Genomic DNA, 7,235 nt, shown 5'->3' on the forward strand with positions numbered 1-7,235 from the left:
GTCAACTTACTTGAAATACATAAAAATAAAAACCACAAGTAAATAAGATGGCTTGATGAATGATGACTAGAGGAACAGAAAGATGGACAGATTATGTGATAAAGCAAATACAGCAAAATGTTAATTGTAGCTAGTGGGTATAATCCTTTCAGTTCTTTATATGTTTGAAATTTTTCATAATAAAATATTGGGGGGAAAATAGTCAACCATAATCCACTAAGACTGCAAAATATTCATTTGTCCTATTTTCCTGTTGATTTCCTAAAGAACCCTATTTTCTAAGGAAGAAAAAGGAGTGCTATTTATGACTTTCGATATTACAAAATAAATGTGTTCTACCTCTTGACCTAGAAATTTACTTTAAGGTTATAGTGACACTATATTTGACTAAATAACTCATAATCTTAGGGTAAAATATAATCTAATATGACATCTAGATTGAAATTGGATCTGAACTAGCAGATTTTGGCCAAATGACTATCAAACAAAAGTGCCTAAGAGAGTTTTATACCATAATACATTAGAAGTCATTCAAACACAGTATTCTAATAAAAGGTTAAAAAGATCTTTTTCTTTAAGTTTTCGATCTCTTGCTGCAGATAACCATTATCTGATGAAGAATCCCTCAAAGGGGCTCCACTCCTTAAAAAATACACAAGAGAGGACTTCCCTGGTGGCGCAGTGGTTAAGAATCCGCCTGCCAATGCAGGGAACACGGGCTCGATCCCTGGTCTGGAAAGATCCCACATGCCGCGGAGCAACTAAGCCTGTGTGCCACAACTACTGAGCCCGGCGTGCCACAACTACTGAAGCCCACACGCCTAGAGCCTGTGCTCTGCAACAAGAGAAGCCAACACAATGAGAAGCACACACACCACAACAAAGAGTAGACCCCATTCTTTCTTTAGTAAATAACATCCTGGTTTGTCCAGGACAGGTCCAGTTTATACCGATTGCCCCCAGCTTAATTATGAACATCACATCCCACTCACACCCACAAATGTTCAAGTTTGTATGATGAATTATATGGTTACCCTATCCATATACCCTGCACACACCCCAAAACTAAGATGGTCCAAAACTGGACCCATCAACTTCTGCTTAAAATCTACTCCTCTTCATATACATTTTATCTTGATAAATGGCACCACCACCTATCTACAAGGTAAAACCAGAGATCTCAGATGGGACAGGGAGAAAGCAAGATCACTCCCAAGTTATCCAGTTCTAGAGACTCTATCTTTGAGTAGGAAAATCTCTCCTCCAGTCTTACTGCCACTAACCTTAGTTCATGTCACCATCATTTCTCACCCAGATTACTACAAAAGCCTCCTAATTTCCCTGCATTTAAGTAGTTGGCTTCCTTGCCCAACTATCTATCCTTCCACCAGACTATAAGGAAGGTCTATGTTTTATTAATTTCACGATCACCAGTATCTAGCATATTAACATATAATAGATGCCCAATAAATGTTTATTAAACTAATGAGTAAAAGCTTTTCATGGGGAAAAACCCCTACAAATTTAGTTTATACAAACGTGCAAGAGGTCAAGGATCATATATTAATAAGGAGATCAACTGCCACAATATGAAATAACTAGGGACTTCCCTGGTGGTCCAGTGGTTCAGAATCCACCTTCCAGTGCAGGGGACGTGGGTTCGATCCCTGGTCAGGGAACTAAGATTGAACATGCTGTGGGGCAACTAAGCCCACGCACAGCAACTACTGAGCCCACGCGCTCTGGAGCCCATGCGCCACAACTAGAGAGGAGCCCACACACTGCAACAAAAGATCCCACGTGCCACAACTAAGACCTGACATAGCCAAGTAAATAAAGAAAATAGAAATATCTAGTATATAACCAAACATACTTTATAAAAAAAAATGAAATAACTAGAGAACATCCAAGTGCTGAACTGCGTGATATTTACTGTGGGTGCACTAGGAACATTAGAGAATGGGAGTCACATCTGCAGAGATAAACATCTCGAGAAAAAAATGCTTTATAGTATACAAAAAATAATTTCTGTTTATTCATTCTATGTCAGGTACTTTGCATATGATATATACTTTAATCCTTGAAACAACCTTAAGAGAAATATTATCAGTCCCTATTTTTCAACTGTGTTAACTGAGACCCATAAGTGATTTATCCAAAGTCACACAGTCTGGAAATAATGGAGTTAGAATTTGAACCTACATCTGTCTGACTCCAAAGCACCTGTTTTATCCAGTTTCTCTTACTGCCGTCCTATTGACGTCAAATCACATCTTGATTTTTACATTCTACGCTTCCCTGAAAACTTTGGCCTCTTGTTCTATACTGCATAGACTAAGTGGTTTTGCCACAGTGATAACATACTACACATGTAATAGGTATATACAGGGCTGTGCTGGTAACATTTTACAACCTGATCTCTGAGAAGGGAAAGGTCATAATTTGTAGCATTTACTGATGACCAATGGTGTAAATACTCCCACCATGGATGATTTCAAGCTACCAACATGATGTCATTGACCACAGAGTTGAGAAGAGATGCACAAAAATGGGTTCACTGTAGCTGGCACAATCCAGCTCCAGCAGACCACTGGATATCTATAGGGTCACGATCTCTTGTCCCAAATTCTGAAATCCAAAAACTAAACATTTTCCTGTAACTCATGTGGCAGCAAAACATAACCTGAACTGATAGGAATCTATTTAAAGTCTTTATTCTTCTTGGCATAAACTATCATACTCTTTAATGCAGAAATACTGATGTCCTTGATTATAGCGTGTTGACCCAGAACAAACAGAGGATGTTATATAATATGCGTTATGTACATCATATGACCTTTCTAGAATCCAAAAATTTTGAATTCTGAAACATATCTGTGTTAAGCACTGAAGTCACACATAGGGTCTCATATGTCGTGACTGGGAAGTTGGTAATGATAGAAGGGTTTTAATCACAGGACTGACAAGGCTAGATTGTTCTTATCTGCATTCAGTGTTGAAAACTATGGGAAGAGTAGATTGAAGGATGGGGTAACCAGGGTCAGAAAAACCAGTAAAGACGTTCAACTATATACTGAAAGAACTGAGAAATGATTAAAGCTCCAACTACAGCAAATGACATAGAGATGGAAAGAAAAAACCTCCAACAATTTGGTTTTTTTTTAAATAAATTTATTTATTTTTGGCTACATTGGATCTTCGTTGCTGCGCGTGGGCTTTCTCTAGTAGTTGTGGCAAGCAGGGGCTACTCTTAATTGCGGTACGCGGGCTTCTCATTGCAGTGGCTTCTCTTGTTGTGGAGCATGGGCTCTAGGCACACGGGCTCAGTAGTTGTGGCACACGGGCTTAGTTGCTCCGCGGCACGTGGGATCTTCCTGGACCAGGGCTTGAACCCGTGTCCCCTGCATTGGTAGGTGGATTCTTAACCGCTGTGCCACCAGGGAAGACCCCATAGATTTGTTTTTAATTGATCAGACTTAGTGGTCAATTAGATATGGGGAGGAGAGAAAGGAGTCTAGATGAATTCGTATTTGACTTGAAGGACTGAATGGACCGTGTTTTCATTCATTACAATAGCATGGAGGAAAAGCATAAGTATTGTTGCTTAGTTTTGTTTCAGATGTAGGGAACAAAGGAAAAGAGGTAAATTGATAGTAGTAAGGAAGTTACCAAAAGTCTAAAGGAAAATTAGAGTTGACTAAGAGACTGAAATGTAGTATGTGCTCAGTAAACAATAGCTAGTATTACTTTTGCATCCAGAATATAGCACCAGTTCAGAAGAAAAATGAAAGCCATTATTTATCATGATGATTGATTTAAAGAGAAAGTCCAACCATCTCTTCTCTGAAAGAGATAGAATTCTAAAATGAAAAAGCTCTTTGTTATGTAACCACTGAGTCACAAGATTCACTAGTAGCAAATGCAGTTGCCATGGACTCCTTAGGGGGAAGAACTTGGGAAGGTATACTGCGCATCACTCAGGTGTTTCTCTTTAAGGCAGCAGTAATGGCATTTTATATTGATTGAGCATAAAATTCATATTAAATATTTTTTGAACACCCACTATGGGTCAGGTCAAGTGTTAGATACTAAGTATGCAAAGGTGACATGACTAGGTCATGGCCTTCCTCTCAAGAAGCTCAGAGTCCAGTAAGAGAGATAAGCATACACATGATTAATATGCAGCATGATAAATGTGATGACAGAGGTTAGAAACCACATTATGGCAATGCAGATGACAGAGCTAGGTCATCCCTCTCCTAGGGTGTGACATGAGTCAGCGTAAGTTACCAAGTAGCTAAGGTAAAGATTAGTAATCTATGGGTCACAGGCCAAATCCAGTCCTACTGCCTGTTTTTGTCTGGCCTTCAAGCTAAGAATGGCTTTACATTTTTAAATGTTTTTTTAAAAAATCAAAAGAATAATATTTTAAACACATGAAAATCATACGGAATTCAAATTTCTATGTCACAAAGTGGTGTTTGTTTGTTTGTTTGTTTGTTTGGCCATGCCATGCAGCATCTTAGCTCTCCAACCAGGGATTGAACCCATGCCCCCCTGCACTGGGAGCACAAAGCCTTAACCACTGGACCACCAGGAAAGTCCCAAAAAGGGTCTTTTCTTTTTGGCTGCACAGCATGTGGGATCTTAGTTCCTGGACCAGGGATTGAACCCACGCCCACTACAGTGGAAGCAGGGATTCTTAAAGTAAAAACACAGAACACAAAAGATGAACGTTAAATGGCATATAGAAAAGGGACTGAAAATTAGACTGACTGCAGATTTCTCAGCAGCAACAACTGCAACTAGTGGACAGTGGAATAATACCTTCAAAGTACCAAGAGAAAATTACTGCCAACCCAGACTGAATAGAACAAAAATAATCTTCCAAAAATTAAAGACTTTTTAAAATAAATCTTAGAGTAAAATAAAAATCCTAAGTCCATACTATGCACAAATGTAAGCAGCAAAAACTGAACAAAACCCCATCTTTTAGGCAAAAAATAATTGGGAAAAGGGACCACTGGAGTCTAAAGAGTATTATAAGAAACATCCTCATTATTTTTGACAGTTTTCTCTCACCTCTTTGCCCTAATGGTGGCATCCAGCACACAGAAATGCATAGTGATGGTGCAGGCAGCTAAAACGCTGAGTGAAAGCCATATTTCTGGCCAGAATAACAAGAAATGTAGCCTCTGGGAGCCAGGGAGTGTTAGGGAGAAATCAAGGGAAATACCTAGGGGTAAGATGGGAATAAAGACACAGACCTACTAGAGAATGGACTTGAGGATATGGGGAGGGGGAAGGGTAAGCTGTGACAAAGTGAGAGAGTGGCATGGACATATATACACTACCAAACGTAAAACAGATAGCTAGTGGGAAGCAGCCGCATAGCACAGGGAGATCAGCTCGGTGCTTTGTGACCACCTAGAGGGGTGGGATAGGGAGGGTGGGAGGGAGGGAGACGCAAGAGGGAAGAGATATGGGGACATATGTATATGTATAACTGATTCACTTTGTTATAAAGCAGAAACTAACACACCATTGTAAAGCAATTATACTCCAATAAAGATATTAAAAAGTGAACTTTGTTAAAAAGATATTATATAAAAAGAATAAAATAAACTGAAAAAAAAAAAGAGAGAGGCAGAGAACATTTCCCATAATTTTGCATATGAATCAGCACAACTTCCAACTCACACCTGGGAGAGACTGAAGGAAGCACAGCAAATGCTTTGAGAACTAAACTATGAAATAAACTGCCACCAACACTCCAAACTCATAAATGATTTGTGAATGAGAAAAACCCAAAGCAACATAGCAAAGTCTGAAAACTAAACTGATACTGGAAACACTGTTCACAGAAGGAGACACAAACTTGTGGTTTAGAAACTAACCAGCTTGATTACCCACCACAACAAAAAAATCTTCATTCACCAGAGGATTCTAGCAGGACTCAGAGACTCAAAACATAACTCCCAAAATACTCAGATACAGAGAACCAAGAAAATGTGATCCAATATTGAGGGAAAAGACAATCAAAAGATACACAGAACAGGAGGGAACACTCTCTAAGTAATTTATAAGGCCAGCATAACTGTGCAACAAAACTGAAACTGCATACGTCAGACTGGGACTTGAACCCACAGGCTGGGACTCGAACCCAGCCAAAACCCAGGTTGGGACTTGAAGCCACGGTCTTTTAATTAGAATCACTAACCTGGTGTCAGGACTAACTGAGGCTCAGGTTCTTTATGTCTCAGCGCAGAAGGAATTCAGCAAGAGGCAAAGTGATAGGCAAGGAGTAGCTTTATTAATATAGGATGCTTGAGAGGGATACAAGCAGGCAGACAAGGGGGCTCTGCCCCAAGAATTAAGCGGGCTACATTTTTATAGTCAAAGGAAAGTGGAGAGGGGGAAAGTACCACCTTCTTCCTCATTCTTTAAGTAGAGGTTAGGCTTCCACCATTAGCTCCTCCTTCTCATCAGGCAAGAGAGTGTTTGACCCTATAAGGTCAAACTAGGACTATCATGGTGTTTATTCAAATCAGCAGAAGGGTGGTAACATATACTAAAATACGTTAAATCGTCACAGATTTCAGTATAATGAGGGTCTTCTACTTTGGAATGTCACCTTTCCCTTACACTCAGGTCCTTGGTCCTAAGGATATTATCTTGCTGGACTCAACCATTAACTTACAGTGGTCTCAAAAATAAAACAAGACAAAAACTTACAGTGGTCTCCTGAAGTTCCCTAAGGCTCCCTCTCTATCTATAATCCCCTAGTGGGATTTCTAAAACTACCTGTGTAACTATCCTACTCTATCCCTATCAAAACCAGACATAGAGTATAGGAATAATAAAAATTACAGGTATCACTCATGAAATATATGTAAAGATCCTAAACCAAAAGTTAGCATATCAAATCCAGCACTAATTATCGGATGATAATTAGTGCTCCACTGAGTTGGAGTTTTCCCAGAAATTCAAGATTAAATCAACATTACAAAGTCTATTAATGTAACTTACATTAGTAGTTTAAAAGGAGGAAAAAAAGTCATATAACGACTTCAATTAGATAAATTAACCTCTGTGGTATGTTGCTCCTAAATGGCTCCCAATAATTCAGTCACACAGAGTCCTTTAAACAAATTAAGGGTGTGCCTCACAGATCCTCTCAATTTAACAATAAGGCCTCTAGGAAGCTTAAGCACATTGTCCCTTAGCCATTTCAG

General features: G+C 39.2%; 1 protein-coding gene across 1 annotated transcript in view; it reads right to left on the reverse strand.

Annotated features, from left to right (window-relative positions):
• The window catches only part of TPST1 (tyrosylprotein sulfotransferase 1), a 114,850-nt gene that overhangs the window by 56,318 nt on the left and 51,297 nt on the right, over positions 1 to 7,235 (reverse strand). The window lies entirely within an intron of this gene.

This window comes from Lipotes vexillifer, unplaced genomic scaffold, assembly GCF_000442215.2.
Source record: "Lipotes vexillifer unplaced genomic scaffold, Lipotes_vexillifer_v1.1 scaffold426, whole genome shotgun sequence".
NCBI classification, from domain to species: domain Eukaryota; kingdom Metazoa; phylum Chordata; class Mammalia; order Artiodactyla; family Lipotidae; genus Lipotes; species Lipotes vexillifer.